Raw genomic sequence first — 18,683 nt, 5'->3', positions numbered from 1 at the left:
CTTCTAGGCCAACAAACAAAGGTTCCTGTTATTAGATATGTCAAATTCAATAAATTTCACTTGTCTGTATAGGCCTTGGAGTTACTATCTGTATTCAACTGCTACCATAGGCTTCTGTCAAAGCAGAGTGAATCTCTCTTACCCGAAACCGTCAAACTACTTTTCACCTACAGATCTCAGGAAGGCAGATAATACATAGATGATTTATATGATATTTACATAGATGATTTACTATGATAAAATCATAGATGATTTTAGATAATACGATAGATGATTTAAACATGTTTTTACAACATCATTTATAATATGTCAGTTAAATGCTTATTTAGTTTTCTGTGTTCAGTAGTATATTATACTGTACTGTCCTGGAAAATGGAACCTCTTTCTAACCTGACATAAGCAGACTAAAGATTGTCTTACAGTGGAACTTTGGAGGAAGTTCTAGTACTTATGGATGGGTTGGGAAAAATGTAAGCACTTTATAGTATTATTATGGTCTAAAGCTGCATTTTTTGCCTTTGGTGAAAAAAAAGGAATAGTTTGAATTTTACAATATTTTTTCCGTTTGTACATCTCCTGGTTTTTGTTCTTGTCATGCACGTTATTAATCTCTCTTCTTCAAAATGCCTTTATACTTAACAAATAAAGAAAAATCCGATACTACTAATATAAATTATCTGTTAGGAATTTAAACTTCAGCTCAGAAATTTTCTTTCAATTTTATACTATTACAAAATTAAGGACTTAGTCTCCCTTTCTTTTTATTTATTTATTTGTTTGCTTGTGTATTTATTTATTTTCTTTCACTGGTTTGGGACCAGTGGATTTATCCAGAATCATAGAATCTCATAACGGTTTGGATTAAAATCATCTAGTTACAAGCCCCTCTCCCTCCTACCAGCGCCCTTCCACCACCCCTTCCATTAGACAAGGTAACTCAAAGCCCCACCTAGCCTGGTCATGGACACTTCCAGGGATGAGTCTTTAAAAGACTTAGCAGCTTTTAAAGTTTTGTATGTTTATTTGTTTGTTTGTTGTTTTTAATTTTACATTTCCTTACACACTTAGAGTAATTTAAGTAAAACTGTTCTAAGCTTTTATAAAACTGCTACTGAAAAACTGCACTTATGTTGTACACAACTCCAGAGTTAGGTCAGTCATAGTGGCCTTGGCTGGGGAGGGCAGCATAGCCAGGCAGGGAAGGGTTGTGTAGAACTGGAGCCAGCCCTGCTGTGCCCTTCCTGGGGCAGTGGCTGACAGCCCTGGACCTTACAAGGGAGCCTGGGCAGATGGGCAAATGAGGGAAACCCAGCAAGGACAGATGATGAAAATGTTCCCAGGGCCTAAAAGATGTTATTTTTATCTTGCAATTAAACACTCTTTATATTTTTGTGACTAGGGCATTTTAACAGTCATAATGATGCGTTGAGGAGTCTATTTTTTCCCTCAAAAGAAAATGGGGTCAGCTTGTAGTTTAGTGTGAATATTTGTATCACCTGTTTGCTCATATCACTGTAATTTTTTTTTTTTTTTCCATTTAAAATCTATAATTTTGAATGAGGCAGACCAAAGACAAAAAATCAATGTCTCCGCTATCCAGGCAGGTGATCCTAATTCCATTTTCTGTTTGCCTCGTCAAAAGAGAAGGAAGGAAGGAAGGAAGGAAGGAAGGAAGGAAGGAAGGAAGGAAGGAAGGAAGGAAGGAAGGAAGGAAGGAAGGAAGGAAGGAAGGAAGGAAGGAAGGAATATTCAGCTATATATTTCATTATAAAGTTGAAATGATTTGATGGACAGGTACACTCTTTGCTGGGTTATAAAACCGGATGGATGTCCAGGCCCAGAGAATGGTGGTGAATGGAGTGAAAACCAACTGACAACCAGTCATGAGTGGTGTTTTCTCCTGGGGCCAGTTTTTGGACTCATCCTCTTTAATATATTTGTACATGATTTGGATGAGTAAATTGAGTGCATCTTTAGTAAGTTTACAAATGACACCAAGCAGGGAGGAAGTGTCAATTTGCCAGAGGGTAGGAAGGCCCTGCAGAGGGATCTGGACAGGATGAGTTGATGTGCAGAGGCCAATGGGATGAGGTTCAAGGTGGCTAGTGCTGGGTCCTGCACTTTGGCCACAACAAACCCATGCAACACTACAGACATGGGGGGATAGTGTCTGGAAAGTTGTGCAGAGGACAAGGATCTGGGGGTGTTGGTCAATGCCTGCCTGAATATGAGCCGGCAGTGTGCCCAGGTAGCCAAGAAGGCCAACAGCATCTTGGCTTGTATCAGGAATAGTGTAGTCAGCAGGATCAGAGAGGCAATTGTCCCCCTGTACTCAGCTCTGGTGAGACCTTCAGCACTGTGTTCAGTTTTGGGCCCCTCAGTACAAGAAGGATATCAAGGCCATGGAACATGTCCAGAGAAGGGCTATGAAGCTGGTGAAGGGTCTGGTACACAAGTCCTATGAGGAGCGGCTGAGGGAACTGGGGTTATATGGTCTGGAGGAGGCTCAGGGTAGACCCCATTGCTCTCTACGGCTACCTGAAAGAAAGGTGTGGGGAGCTGAGGGTCAGCTTCTTCTCACAGATTACTAGTGATAGGACTAGAGGGAATGGCCTCAAGTTGCTCCAGGGTAGGTTTAGGTTGTAAATTAGAAATTCCTTCTCATAAAAGTAGTCAGGCATTGGAACTGGTTGCACAGGGAGGTGGTGGAGTTACCATCCCGGGGGGTGTTCAAGGAAAGGGTGGACATAGTGCTTAGTGACATGGTTTGGTGGGTGTCACCTTTAGTAAGGCAATGGTTGGACCAGATGATCTTGGAGGTCTTTTCCAACCTTAACAATTCTATGATTCATCTACAGACAACATTTAGGTAATTAGTGGCATTTATAGACAGTTTTTGCTTTGTAGGAAATGTTTAAAATCTGACTTTAATCCACACTGGAACAGAAATTTATTTTGAAATGAAAAGATTTATTCTAGGAAAACTAACACCAAACAACTCTTTGTCTACACCTTACTCTGGATTTTTTTAAGATGTTTGTAGAATTTCACAGCAAGTGAGCATGTATAAGAATAGTACATATTAAAGTGCCAGGCAGGATATAAGAACTGTCTTACATGCTTTCAGAAAAACTAAATTCAAACTTTTTTAGACCTCCGTTAAAGAGGCCTTCCTGTTGGAGGAAAATAGTTACCTAAAGTCTAAACTAATCATCAAATTTGAACAGAATCATGACTTTTGCAACTAAAACATGCAAATGCTTTTTTGGAGACAACGTATTTAGTAGAAAGAAGAAAAATGGTGATGCTGTATAAGGAAAAATAAACAGGTTCAAGAATGTGTTAAACTTTTCTGTTTGTAGACTTTGAAAGATAGGCAGTTAACTTTCCTGTTCTAGCAATATATATACATATATATATGGAATTTACTTTATAGATATTTACTATAGCTATTTATAGTCATTTGGGCTTCAATGCACTTTACCAGGCATAATTTAAACAGATGAGTCACAACACTTTCAGAGCATAGGAAAAAAAAATCATCCTTTGTTTTTCAGAAGGTTTAATTAACTCAAAAGATTTGTCCAAAACACCAGTGAATATGTTGTCAGAAACATGGTTAGACCTTTATGAATTCATGGCTTTCAAGTGCATTCTAATGAAGATTTACATTCCCTTCTTTACAAATTTTCATTTAGATTCTTAGATTTTCTATTCACAGAACGATGATAATTCTGAATGATAATTTTAAAATTTGTATGTATGATTGTTTGAGGTTTAGCGTTATATTCCTCCCTTCCTTGCTGTAGGCAAGTTTGCTCACTTAGGTAAATGAACACAGAAGAGCAATTGCATTCGGTGAAAACATATTGGGCCGAATGGGTGTAGTAATCTAATTTCAGCTCTGTCGCTCATCTCTGAACTCCATTTTGGTAACTCCATTTTGGTTATTAACATCAAACAAAAAAAAATAATGAAACTGCTGAAAGATCTGGATTTTTTATAGACTTTAGAGAGAAAATGTCACTACTCTTTCCACTTCATGTACAAGACTTTCAAAGAAATATAGCTGTTAGCAACAGTTGATGCTTTGTAATACAATGTATGATGCTTTTTGTCAGTATTTTTAGCGCAGTTGCACTGTCCTTAAATAATTAGTACTCCTTTAAACTGCAATACTTCAAATTCATCAAAAGGAAAATGTATTTATTTACTAAATATCCATTAGATTGACACATGTATAAATAACTTTGACTCATTTGCATGTCTCAGAGGCATGGTTTATTTCCTGTGATAGGTTAGTCACTATTATGACAATGATATAATTTCTATTCAAAACAATAATTTTATTATATTTTTAATGCATTTATCAGGGTTCCATCTCCTGGATGAAATGTTAGTCAATGAAAAGATGATGAATAAGAAGGTGTGAATAATGCTGAGTGCTGGATAAGGTTAAGTCACCAAAGTTAAAAGATTAATTAATGCTGAAATTAATTGTTACCAATGGCTTTGTTTTATTGCTTTTGCAATATGATTATGAAGAAGTAACCATGACTGGGTCTTTCTTTATTATGAGGCATTTATGCAGGGAAATCCTTCAAAATAATTCTAGAATAAGAAGGGCTAATATGTTCAAATAGTTACAGAATTACAATTGAGCAGGTGCTATCTATACAGGATTTGCTTCAGCAAGATATATCAGAGGCAAGTAGCTGACAGAGTTCTTTTTAATTACCCTCTGGAAAATTTGGCACAAGTATATTCAACATTCTATTGATGCAAGGTCAGGGTGACTTCATTTCTGTGTGTTGCTGTAGGCTCTAACCAAGTATGGGCTTTCCACAATTGTTGAGAGACAAAAGATAACAAAAAAATAATAATCAGTTGCAATTCTAGTCTATTAACTTTTCTAGAAGTGTTAACAGGACATGTGGAGTACCAGGGTTTCTCCTAGAGGCAAAGATGTATTCTTCTGCCACAAAGTAGCAATTAAAAATTACTTTGAGCAAAATCAAATCTATAGTATTCACACCTCTTTTGCTTGCTTTACGATCTCTAGATAATATTTAGTTCCAGGAGATGATATCCTTAGGTGACTCACTTTAGACTGGCTAATAATGTTGACAATTGTATACACATACTATTAGAAATAATTCCTATCTATGCAATGCATATTTTATAAGATACCTAGATTCTAAAGCAGAATAGCAGATATTGAACCACCTGCTCTACTACCCATGGAAGTGTTATACTTTAATTTTTCTCCCAATACATGTCATAATCTTAGGTTCAAGATAAAATGCATGTTTTATCTTTGTGTTTAAGAAAAAGAGCTGCTGATTTCTGCCAATTCATTTTGTCTACAACAAAACAAAACAAAAAAACCAAAAGCATAAATCTCATTAACATGCTTGCTTCTGCTACCTCTTAGAAGAGAATTGTTCATTTCTATGCAAATAGAAATACAGTTTGGCAAATACTGTTGCATCTCTTACAGATCCATGCAATAAATCTCTAAAGAAGGAATGCTATTGCTCTTCATATCATATTACAGTCATATTTCAGGATATGTAAGCAAATTCTGTAACAGAACTAAGGTGTAATACACGTGTATCTAAAACTGCAGCAGTTCTTTTCAGATGTCAGGACTAGTTTAAGACATACAGGAAAGGCTCTCAAACAAACAAACAACAACAACAACAACAAAAACATAATGAAAAAATAATATAGAGGTATTTTAATATATAATAATAATAAAATATAATAAATATAACAATTTAATGAAAATTTTACAGACTGAATTTGTAATAGATGTCACAAAATCATTTGAAAGATGTTAGAGGGAATTGACTTAGAAGGCCTGTTTTAAATGGAATTTCTACTGCATGAATCAGTTTAAACATCTGCTTTGCCCTAATGAAGCCAGTTGAACCTAAGAATAAGTATAATTTTAAGTATGCATTCAAGAGCTATAGTGAATAAAAATGTGTGCACAATTAAGTATTTTCTGTAAATAGGACTACAAAGTGGTGATTTTAATTAGATTTTGATTTATAGAAATTCTACTAAGAGACTGGTCATTTGCTTTTGAACATCTAGTTCACTAAAATAAAACAATATCCATGTCTCAAAACTCTTTCATGAGCAGCTGGTGAAGTGTTTAGAAAATCTAATTTCTCATCTTATAGTCATGTGCCTACAAATAACAAGTGAAATTAAGAAAATGGATACTCTGAATGAACTCTAAGGGGAAAATTCAACAGTAAATAATCAAAACTATGCTAAATAATAGTGAAAAATGGGTGGAAGATCCACCACTTTGTAGCTTTATATATATAACTTTATATCTAAATATATTTTTATATATTCATATTATATATATATATATAATATATCTTTTATTACACATTTGAAAAGTACTTCACTCTCATTGTCTTTCTATTATTTATTTTCCTTTAAAACTCTCTATACTCCTTGTTTTAAATTTAGGTGTATTACTGGAGAATTAATAAAGTCCTCTTCATTCTAAATGACAGGGACAATAATTCTTATATAATTACTGCTTAGATCAACTGGAAGCAAGTATTGTGTCTTTAAAAATACCCTTATCTGTTGAAATACAAAGATATATTTCCTCATTAAATAGATAGGAATGTCTCTAAAATTTATTACAAACAATTTTATTTATAAAAATATTTATTACAATATTAAAGATTTAATAATAATATGCTTACAAAGATTTTCCTTGATTTCTTAATCATGAAGTAGCAGCAATTTGTCAGATATTTACTCTAACAAATTTTCTATGAATGGAAAACTAACTTCCTATAGTTGACAATTTTTATTTTTAAATTCTCACATGAGAACAGATTTCTCTTTTGTTGTGCATTTGCTAAGACTGTTCCACAATCTGGCAAATCTGCTAATAAGATATATTTATCACTTCATGATCCATCCGTAATCAAATATATTTGCCCCTGTAAAAAAAAAAAAATAATAATCAGTTGGGAGTGCTTTTGTGACAGTGTTTTTTTGCTATCCCATGCAGAAACCATTATATTTCCTGAGTACTAATTTCAACAGCATTTCTTAAATAACAGGAATTGGAACAGAAGCAAACATTGTTTAAGCTTAAAGGATGAGTGTGTGATCAATTTATGAACATCAAATCAAAATATAGTGAGAAAATATTAAAAAAAAAAAAAAAAAAAAAAAAAATTTTAGAAACATCACTCCAATTTTAGAGCTACTCAGTGTGTTCTCCTCTATTTCATTTTATATAAATTGGAGAGGAAAATAGTAAAGCAAATAGTTTCTCTGAAACAAGATAAGCCTGTGTGCATTGATCTTTAACAGAAATCTTGAAACGTTCCTTCTTTCATGAGAGTATGGGAAATACATTGATTTATGTCAAGCCTACGAAATTCTTGATCATGGTGTTGTATCTAAGATATATTCAATTTGTTTTTCACCATGAGTGTTATATCTTACAGAAAAAATTCAGACAACTAATATGAGACATTTTTTTTTCTTTTTTGTTTGTTTGTTTTTTCATAATTAGGACATTTAAAATTATTTATAGAATTAAAAAAAAATAAAATGAATCAAATATATATGTATATATATATGTGTGTATATATATATATATATATATATGTATGTATATATATATATTTTCCCCCTGGGGAACTTTAGAAGTAGAAAGTTCTGTAACTAATGACATTAATAAAAAATACATTTTCCATTGTTAGATATAAAGGCATTGCAATGCCTAGGAATGCTGCACCTCCTTTGCTTTCCTTGAAGTTCCACAGGATTATTTTCCAATATTCGGCAAAATTATGGCCATCCTTTTAAAATAACCCTTCTGGTTGATCCCTTCAACCTCAACACACAGACATAAACTTCTGTTCCCTGTTTTTGATAAAATGTTGCTACAAGATGTATTGTTTTATACCACTTGATGTAATATCTGGAGAGTTATTAACTATAAAATAATCCTTTCTTTACTCATTTTCTAAATTAAGTGTGACTAGTAAAAGAATTATTAAGTTTTAACACTAATACTACTAATAATATATTTCCTTTGCAAAGAAGTATTAATCATGGGCCTAAACCAATGTCAATAAGAAGACACTCACCATGGATATGTCAGGATTTAGGAGAATTCATTGTATTTATATTGACTGCAGATTTATGCTAGCCATCACATAAAAAGTGAGAACTACATATGCATGCAACCTTCAGAACACTGAAAACAATCTTAAACTTATATACAATTTGTGACTTGCATAGAATGGAAATTAAGTTAACCATACTTCCTTTTTAAATCTTGCATAATTTGAGACTCATTCAAAATTGTTGTACTCTGAATGTTTTTATTAATGCTGTGGATTTGGTAAAGAGTACGTGAGTGTAGAATGAATGAGAACAGGATCACCAAATTGTCAAAAGGAAACCTTTTGTAGCATATCAGTATTTTGGACATCATACTTCCTTTTAGAACTTTGTATTTTAGATAGATCCCTTTACAGTTAAGATTATTCTACAGCAACTTCAGAAATGCACTGTATTATGATAGTTTATTAATTGTACTCCATGTATTCTTAAGTTTATTATTGACTTGCAGAAAAAAGTGGGGTGATTTGAAAAGAAGAAGAAAAAAAATAAACGGTAAGAAAACCTTGAGATCTTTCACTTTTTCAAATAACTCTGTGGCAAGGGGGTCGGGCATCATTTGGTAAAATAAACTGATTTTAAAATTACCTTCATTCTGTAATCCAGTTAAACGGTAATAATTTTTACTTTGTGTGATTGTGTTTAGAAGAGATCCTTTTTATAAATTAACCACTCAGGACGACACAGTACTAAAAAAATAATATTACATATATTCATCTAGTAGAAATATAACCATCAAATGACATCATATGGGACCTATGAGTTGCATTGTATGCATATAGATTTTATGCATTTAGGAGCAGAGTTGTTAATTATATTTGAAGTAAATTAATCAGTAAGTAAGTTAATCATATTTGAATATCTTTCCCGTTAGGCTTTCTTTAAATACTAAGAATGATTCTGACTATCTATCTGAAATGGACTTGAATTTCAATAAAAGCATGATAACCAACCACACTCAAGTTTTTGTTAAAACTAACAGGCTCATTCCTGTTAGTCTGACTGTGATGTGTCAGACTGAAGAAAATAAAGTACTTAAATAATAAAGGAAAAGCACTGATGAAACACATTTAACCTCTAAAACTGAAAATGCTTTACACTTATTCTACATGAGGCTTACAGACAGATGGGAGGAACTTTTTCTTTTAAAGACACATCCAGTATCTCTTGAAACTTCCAGCAAAGCTAAAACATTCTGAACAAGCTTCCAGTATAAGAAGGACTCTTGCATTTTAGGGAAATTTATTCTCATTTGGACAGCTTTTTGTAGCTGAACTGGGTCCCCCACAGGAAGATGTTAGCTTAACTCCTAAAGAGAATACCATCAACTTTCAAAAGAACTTGAAGAATCTATCTGAATCATTAAATCAGAATTCTACTCTCACAAGTAACATGAATTTTCTCTGTTAATGCATCTAAATCTTATTTCAACCTAGTGAGTTCTTTTTGTTCATTTTCTTGACTGATTTTTCAGCTATCCCTTAGTAACTATTAGGAACTTCATTCTAATTCCAAATAAATTTATCCACGACTAGATTATAGTGTATTTGTTGTTGTTGTTGTTGTTGTTGTTTGTTTGTTTGTTTGTTTGTTTGTTTTTGCGATCTTTTCTTAATTTTAATTATTTATCCCTTCTTAGTGTTCATGTGTCATAAGCCTGACATGCTGCATCTCAGACAGCAGCACTTCCAAGATTGGAACAATAGCCTAACTAGTGATAGGACTAGAGGGAATGGCCTCAAGTTGCTCCAGGGGCGGTTCAGGTTGGAAATTGAGATGTTTCCTCTCAGAAAGAGCAGTTAGGTATTGGAACGGGTTGCTCAGAGAGGTGATGGGAATCATTAGGGACTTGTTTTAGGACCTTGAACGACCTTAGGGACATAGTTCAGTGGGTAATATTGGTAAAAGGATGGTTGGAGTAGATGATCTTGGAGGTCTTTTCCAACTTTAATGATTCTATGATTCCAACTGCATTTCCTTCTTCGTAAAATCTTAAGTTCCACACCATACTCAGTAATCTTTCATTTAACTCTACAGCTACTAATTGGAGACTGCTTGGCAAGCTGTTCCAGGTCAGCAGCAGGACCAACTTTTTTTCACAGGAAGAACTTAGTGCCTCAGACACTCTGAACTGGGATTTCTCTTAAAATCCACAATTAGTGTCTTTTTATCTGGAATTTATTTCTGGAGAACTTACATGGATGTTACATCATCCCAGGGAGTTGTGGAAGACCTATTCAGCCTATCATAGCTGAAAACAAGTGATATAATAGAAATATTTTTTTCTTACCTTTATGTGAGAAACTTACACAGTCTTTAAGTAGCAATCTTAATATTACATTAGGAACAATGTACCATAAAACAGTAGAATACTCCTTGTGATAATTTCTAGTATTCACATAAGGAGAGGGGTATAAACCTTCATCTACTTAATTGCCATTAGTGAGTGTATGCCAACCAAATCACGATTCCAGTACTGTCCTATATATAGCTGCCGCACAAAAGTACAGAAGTGATGATAATGGTTTTCTCAGGGCTTGAAATCCTTTTGATTGTGATAATAATGTAAACATCTATTATATGACTCTTAAAAACTGGTTATAGACATACAATTTGAATGAGTTCCTAGGGGTACTATCTGGACCAATAAATTTACTTTTAAACAATAAATAAATGGAATAGGTTATCTACAATGTAATTGTGATTTTGTAGATTATCTTGAATAAAATATTATTATTCAAGTTAAAAAAATAATGAAGACTTATGACTCATTTCCTTCATTTCCTCGAATTGAAATGTTTTATTCATAAGTACAGCACCATGTGCTGATAGAATGGAAGCCTCTTCTATACAAAATTGACATAGCATGAGAATTTTTTACATAAATACAGACTATGCTTCCCATCTTCTCATTGCTTCTTTGATGGTTTAGATAAAGAATTCCAAAAAATCCCTATAATAATAATAATGATAAGAAGAATAAAAGTTCTAATTAAGCTTTGTCTGTTGTTTTTTTGTTGTTGTTTTGTTTTGTTTTGTTTTGTTTTGTTTTGTTTTTAATAGAGGAAACAGACAATTTCACACAAAATTAGTTCAAACTTACACTCTTTCAGATTTCTATTTAAGTGATAGCCATTTTAATCATTTCAAATCATTTTACTAGTAATATTGTAACTTTTTTTTTTTTTTTGCCAACAGAAAAATCTGTGATGTCCAAACTTTTTCTTTAATGCTGCTAATATATCTTGAAGTGACAGTAATATCTACATAAGCTGAACAGTCTAAATCAACATTGACTTATGGTCGTATTTTACCTTGCTGTTTTTTATTTCCTCTAGAAATCTTGAAAATCAAAGTAAATGTTGCTAAATTCTAGCCAGACTTGAATTAAGTCCACAAAAAACAAAAACAAATGTTAAACGGTAATTAGGGTCCCTCTGATGAGCACAGTGGTGGGAAAATCTCAAATTCAATATCCATGTTTTCTTTACTGTATAGATCAAAGACAATTTAAGTCAGAGTAATAGCCAAAAACTCTAAGAAAACAATATCATAGTTTGTGACAGGCACATTTCTTTTAGCAACCCTTCAAGACTTTGCCCTAGATGTTTCTATAACCTTTTGATACACCTGATTGCTGTGTAGTGTTTAAAGATAAATGAGGAACGTTATACATTTCTTTTCACTATCTTTGAATTTATGATTTGAAAGCTTAAAAGAGTGTTTGTTCATTAGACAGTGGGGATGTCTTTTATGATATATAAAAATTTTGAAAATGAGAAATAAACCGCATCATTCCAAGGAGAAGGTAGAATAAAGATATTAGGACTTTTACGAAGCCACGTTATAGAGTTGGGAGCTGAGCAAGGGTCTGAATCTAGGGTATGGTTCAAATAACACCTCTGAAACACCTCTGAAACACCAAGTTAGATGTTGACACTGTTTCTTAAAATTTATCACACATGGAGAAGTTCTATTCTTTTAGAAGTTCTGTTCTTTTTAATCTCCTCATATCTGTCAAAGTGTAAGCCTTTTTTTTTTTCTTTTTTTTTTTTTCCATTCACTAATTTGGCCTCAGCAGCAAAAACAGGCTGAAACACATCCATTCTTCCTGTTTTTGTGGTATGATAATCATAATTTGTTTGATTATGATTCCTCACTTTGTGTATGATACCAAAAATTTTCCATGATGATCTCTCATTTTTTATCAGGCATACAAGCAGCTTCCTAACTCCACATGATCATCTGGATATAGCCTAGTTTGGCAATATACAAAGCAGGTCTGCCCTTGTGTTATGGTCATTAAGAACAAGGTTTATGGCTTTGGTAAGGAGATGGAACAGTGCCTGGAAAAGTTAGCTTTACACTGACAAGAGTGCATTTAAGTGGGAATAAAGGTAAATGTCTTTCTGTCTTCCAGACATACAATATGGGCTACTGACTCATCAAGCTGTTTTTCATTTATCTCTTTAGAGTCTCATCTTTTGATTTTTATGCTCTTCTGCAATTATCATTACATTCTGGGCAGATTAGAAAACTATTTTTCAGGAAAAAAAAAAAGTAAAAAGAAAAACCACAAAGCAAAACATATGCTTCTCAGAAAAATAAAAGCACATTTATTGTGACATAGATTAGCATTGTGGTGATCCTTTCAAATTGTTAGATATTGTTTTCTTTCAATCTTTTATTTATATGGATATTGTTTCTTGTAAAACGGAAGCATTTTCAACATGTTGTCATGGAAGGAATGGAGGGTTGTTGATGGGTTTAATTTGTTACTTTTTTTTTTTTTTTTTTGGTGGGCAGGGGGTTCTTCTCATTTGAAAGCACGGTTTGCCCATTTATAAAATGTGAGCCATGGGGCATGAAAATGCACCACAGAAAATCATCACCTTGAGGGAAGAAAACTGTCCAGCTGCTACTTTGGTGAAATTAAATGCCATGACTAATGCCAGCAGTTATCCTCCTTTATTAATAGCTATAAAGTGTCTATTTGCTTCCACGCTGATGCTTACCAAATTGATCTCTGCTTTAATGAGTGCTGAAGTAAAGATTTATTAGTTTTTCTCTTAGTATAGGAGCAGGAGAGAGCAACAGAACCAGAGCTGTTCAGAGAAAAGTTAAATATAGAGTTTTTTGTAAGTACACACTTGTGACATGGAACATACATCTAGGAGGGGCTGCAATGAGGACTGCTGACAGCTTAGTCACTGCAATAGCAAAAATCAGAGCACAACAACATTGGTACAAGACCATTTCCTTAATGCCTGATTCAGCTGAAACTACTTGATTAAACTGAAGGACACTGTAAATGAAGTACGTAGCAACGTAGCAATTTAATTTTTTATTGACTGAGATTTGCATAAATTGAATAAGAGCCATGTAAAAAAGAGAGACAGATAGTGACAGTGCAAATATAGCTGTCTCATTCTGCTCTGATGTGTCACACCTTCAGACAAATTTGTCTTTTATTTTAGAATGTAGATTTCAGAAGTATTAGGAATACATTGTATTAATATCAAACTATTGACTCCTTTTTCTTTTCTTTTTTTTTTTTTTGGTTCACACTAGACCTTTCAGACAGGCTCACACTAGATAGTCACATATTACTTTGTGAGAAGATTTAATTATCATAATTATCTTTAATTTTACATTAATTAATGTGCCTCAAGGGAGTATGTTAAGGTAGCATGCTTAAGGTCCAGATTGTATGCAAAAACAAACAAACAAACAAACAAACAAAACAAAAAAAGAAAACACATACAATTAAATGTTTTGTGATGTTTCTTATCTTAATGGATGAAATCTTGAAAAGCAAACCTAGCCAGTCATAGAGTTAAAAACTACCTGACAGAACACTTACAAATGTTTCTTGTGTATATATATATATATTTAAAGAAAATAACACATTTAACTCAAGGTGAAAGTATGAACTACAGTAAAATCATTTTAATAATTCAGATACCTAAGCATATTTTCAACATGACCATGTATTTTGTTGTGAATTTTATTTTTATTTTATTTTTATTTTATTTATTTATTTATTTATTTTTACAGCATTACTTAGAGGCCTAACTTGAACCACTGTTCAGAATAGTGTCTTACTGCATAAGAAACAGCTCTGGCCACAACAGAAAATATAATGTAAATGAGAAGGTCTCAGCTGACTGGAGGTTGGCAAATGTGACACTCATGTACAGGAAGAACAGGAAGGAGGATCCATGGAATTATAGGCCTGCCAGTCTGACTTCAGTGCCACAGAAGGTCATGAAGCAGATCATCCTGAGTGCTGTTACATGGCACGTACAGGACAACCAGGTGATGAGACCCAGTCAGCATGGGTTTATGAAAGTCAAATCCTGCCTGACTATGAAGACATGACCCATTACTGGATGAGAGAGGTTGCAGTGAGGAGAGTGTTGGTCTCTTTTCCCAGGTCACAAATGACAGGACACAAGACAGTGGTCTCAGATTGTGGAAGGGGATGTTTTTACTGGATATCAGGAAGGATATCCAGTATATCATGGAGAGAGTGGCTAGCCATTGGAACAGGCTGCATGGGGAGGTGGTGAAGTCACATCCCTGGAGGTATTTAGAGACATGAATGTGGTCATTGGGGATATGGTTTAGTGGTGGACTTGTAGTGTTAGGTGGATGATTGGACTTGATTATCTTGCAAGTCTTTTCCAACTGAAACGATTCTATGATTCTATGAAATGTCAATTTATACTCAGTACACTAAGATACAGAGATTTCCACTATGTTTTATGGAAACAAACAAAAAAATCAGTCTACATGTTCATTTCTTTCTTGGTCCTGTATGATCATTCTTGAAGTCAGTTTCTTGCATAAGACAGGGATGTTGCCAAAAAATATCTACACAAACGTAAATGTATTTCCAGTACTTGGGAACTCTTCTATGGATGTATGATGCATACCGTTTGATTACCTTCTCCCACAGGCTTATGTGTTTTTTTAAGGAAGTGGATGTAGAGACAATTCCCAATTGAGTAACCTGTTGCACCACTACATGATAAGTAAGTTAAGCAATGATTTCAACCACTACAATGCCTGAGGGGAGAGGAGAGGAGAGGAGAGGAGAGGAGAGGAGAGGAGAGGAGAGGAGAGGAGAGGAGAGGAGAGGAGAGGAGAGGAGAGGAGAGGAGAGGAGAGGAGAGGAGAGGAGAGGAGAGGAGAGGAGAGGAGAGGAGAGGAGAGGAGAGGAGAGGAGAGGAGAGGAGAGGAGAGGGGAGGGGAGGGGAGGGGAGGGGAGGGGAGGGGAGGGGAGGGGAGGGGAGGGGAGGGGAGGGGAGGGGAGGGGAGGGGAGGGGAGGGGAGGGGAGGGGAGGGGAGGGGAGGGGAGGGGAGGGGAGGGGAGGGGAGGGGAGGGGAGGGGAGGGGAGGGGAGGGGAGGGGAGGGGAGGGGAGGGGAGGGGAGGGGAGGGGAGGGGAGGGGAGGGGAGGGGAGGGGAGGGGAGGGGAGGGGAGGGGAGGGGAGGGGAGGGGAGGGGAGGGGAGGGGAGGGGAGGGGAGGGGAGGGGAGGGGAGGGGAGGGGAGGGGAGGGGAGGGGAGGGGAGGGGAGGGGAGGGGAGGGGAGGGGAGGGGAGGGGAGGGGAGGGGAGGGGAGGGGAGGGGAGGGGAGGGGAGGGGAGGGGAGGGGAGGGGAGGGGAGGGGAGGGGAGGGGAGGGGAGGGGAGGGGAGGGGAGGGGAGGGGAGGGGAGGGGAGGGGAGGGGAGGGGAGGGGAGGGGAGGGGAGGGGAGGGGAGGGGAGGGGAGGGGAGGGGAGGGGAGGGGAGGGGAGGGGAGATTGCAACCACATGTATGTTTCATGGGAAAGCCACGTGGCAGGCAGTGGGCAATCCAGGAGACTCCTCGAGTGCTTTGAGAATGACTTCCTCATCCAGATATTAGAAAAAAGCAAACAGAGGAGAAGTATTAATGGATATGGTGCTCACCAAAGCAGAGGAGTGCATTAAAGAGGTTAAGACTGGAGGAAGCCAAGGTTGCAATGACCACTCCGTGGTTGAGTTTGTGATTTTGAGTAATAAGGGCCTGGCTAAGAGCAAAGTGAACTTCATGAACTTCAGAAGAGCCAGCTTCCAGCTGTTCAGAGAATTAGTGGATGAGATCTCATGGGACATGGTTCTTAGGGACAAAGGATCTGATCAGAGCTGACAACTCCTTAAGGATATTTTCCTTAGAGCACAAGAGCTCTCTATTCGCATACGTAATAAATCAAGCAGGGAATGTAGGAAAGTAGCATGGTTGAACAAGGACCTGCTAGTCAAACTTCGGCAAAAGAAGGAAATGCACAGATGGTGGAAACAGGGCCATGTGCCCTGGAAAGATTACATAAATTCTGTCGGGATGTGCAGGGATGGGATCAGAAAAAACAAGGCACTGACAAAACTTAACTTGGTGAGGGATGTGAAGAATTACAAGAAGGGGCTCTACAGGCACAATGGATGTAAAAGAAAGACTAGGGAGAATCTAGTTCCTCTGAAAAATGAAGACAAAGAATTAGTAAAGACAGATGTGGAGAAGGCAGAGGTACTTAACTTTGCCTCGGTCTTTACTAGTGGTCAGGCTTCCCACATCTCATGAGTCCCCAAACCTCTAGGTGGGGCTTAGGGAAGCAGAATACCTCCCACCATAAGTTAAAAGCAGGTTTGGGACCTCCTGACACAACTTAACAAGTCTATGGAACCTGATGGCATGCATCTCAGGGTCCTGAGGGAATTGGCTTATGTAGTTGCCAAGCCACACTTGGCATTTGAAGATATGCATTTGAAGGGTGGATAAGGAATTGGTTTGATGGCACACCCAGAGAGTAGTGGTCAATAGTTCTATGTCCAGGTGGAGGCTGATGATGAGTGGTCTCACTCAGGAATCTCTCTTGTAACCAGTGTTTTTTAATATCTTCATCAATGACATAGACAACGGGATTGAGTTCACCCTCAGCAAGTTTGCAGATGACAGCAAGTGTGGGAGCATCGCCATGGGGGTTTACAAGCCCTGTGGTTGGTGTTACCATCAGACTCAACAATGAGGCCATGAGGAATGTAAACAAGTTAGAAGGAACAAAGAAGGGTGATTCACAAGATGCCTTGCTGTCTCAAACTGATCCTTCTCCAACTGTTAAGATATAGAAGTTGCTAAAAGTTTGCTGTTGCTGGACAAAGTTGTTAACCAATGAACAGCTAGTGGGAAAGTACCGCTTGTACAGCTAATGGTATGAGAAAAGATCCTGTCCTCAATAAGATTGTTGTTAAAGTTATTGATCCTTAAAACTACCCTGGTGTCTGTGTGGTCATTTTGCCACAAACAACCTGAGTGATTCAGTTGATATCAAAAAAAGGAAGAGATGCCATTCAAAAGGACCCAGACAGGCTGGAGAAGTGGGCCCATATGAACTCCGTGAAACTTAACAAGTCAAAGTGCAAGGTGCTGCACCAGGGTCAGGGCAATCCCAGACAGGAGTACAGACTGGGAGACTGGGAACTCACTGAGACCAGTCCTATAGAGAAGGACTTGGGGTTTCTGGTGGAGAAAATACTTAACATGAGCCAGCGGTGCATGCTTACAGCCCAGAAGGACAACTGCATCCTGGGCTGCATCAAAAGAGGTATGACCAGCAGGTCAAGAGAGGTGATTGTGAGGCCCCGCTTCAAGTACTCTATCCAGGTTTGGGTCCCCCAGTTCAAGAAAGATGCGTACCTGTAACAGCGAGTCCAGAGGAGGGCTACAAATATGACCAGAGGGCTGGAGCATGTCTCCTATGAGGAAATACTGAAAGGGCTGAGGGTGTTTAGCCTACAGAAGAGAAGGTGCCAGGGTGGCCTCAATGTAACTTTTCAGTACTTGAAGGGGTCTTATAAAATGGATGAAGAACTCTTTACTCCGGTAGGTAATGGCAGGCCAAGGGGGAATGGTGTTAAACTAAAAGAGGATAGATTTAGACTAGACTTAGATGAAATTGTTCACAGTAAGGGTAGTGAGGCAATGGAACAGGTTGCCAAGAGAAGTTGTGGATACCCCATCCCTGAAGGTGTTTAAAGCCAGGCTGGATGGGTCCTTGGCCAACCTGATCTAGTGGGTGACATCTCTGTTTATGGCAGGGGATTGGAGTTAAATGATCTTTAATGTCCCTTCCAACCTAAGCCATTCTACGATTCTATGATTCCGTGATTCTATGATTCTATGACTCTATGATTCTATGATTCATATAGAGTATCCAGAGCAGACTGGTGAAGAAATCCATCTATTAGGGAACTTGAGTGGACTTTTGCAATTCTAAGGAAATGAAAAATTTTCTGTCAGTGATATATGAAGTTCTGGTGATCACCTTTGTGAAAATTTAAAAATTTTGGCAGAAATTCTGCAAGTTTACTGCTTTCCGTGGTGTGATCATGGCAAAGTATGAATTGCAAACCTTTTTATTTCACATGTATTTCCTTATCTGTCCTACTTTCCATCTTCAGTACAGCATAAGTTCTTTTC

This window comes from Aythya ferina, assembly GCF_964211825.1.
Source record: "Aythya ferina genome assembly, chromosome: 1".
NCBI lineage: Eukaryota > Metazoa > Chordata > Aves > Anseriformes > Anatidae > Aythya > Aythya ferina.
The sequence above is the reverse complement of the archived record's forward strand: the minus strand, read 5'-3'. Positions refer to the sequence as shown.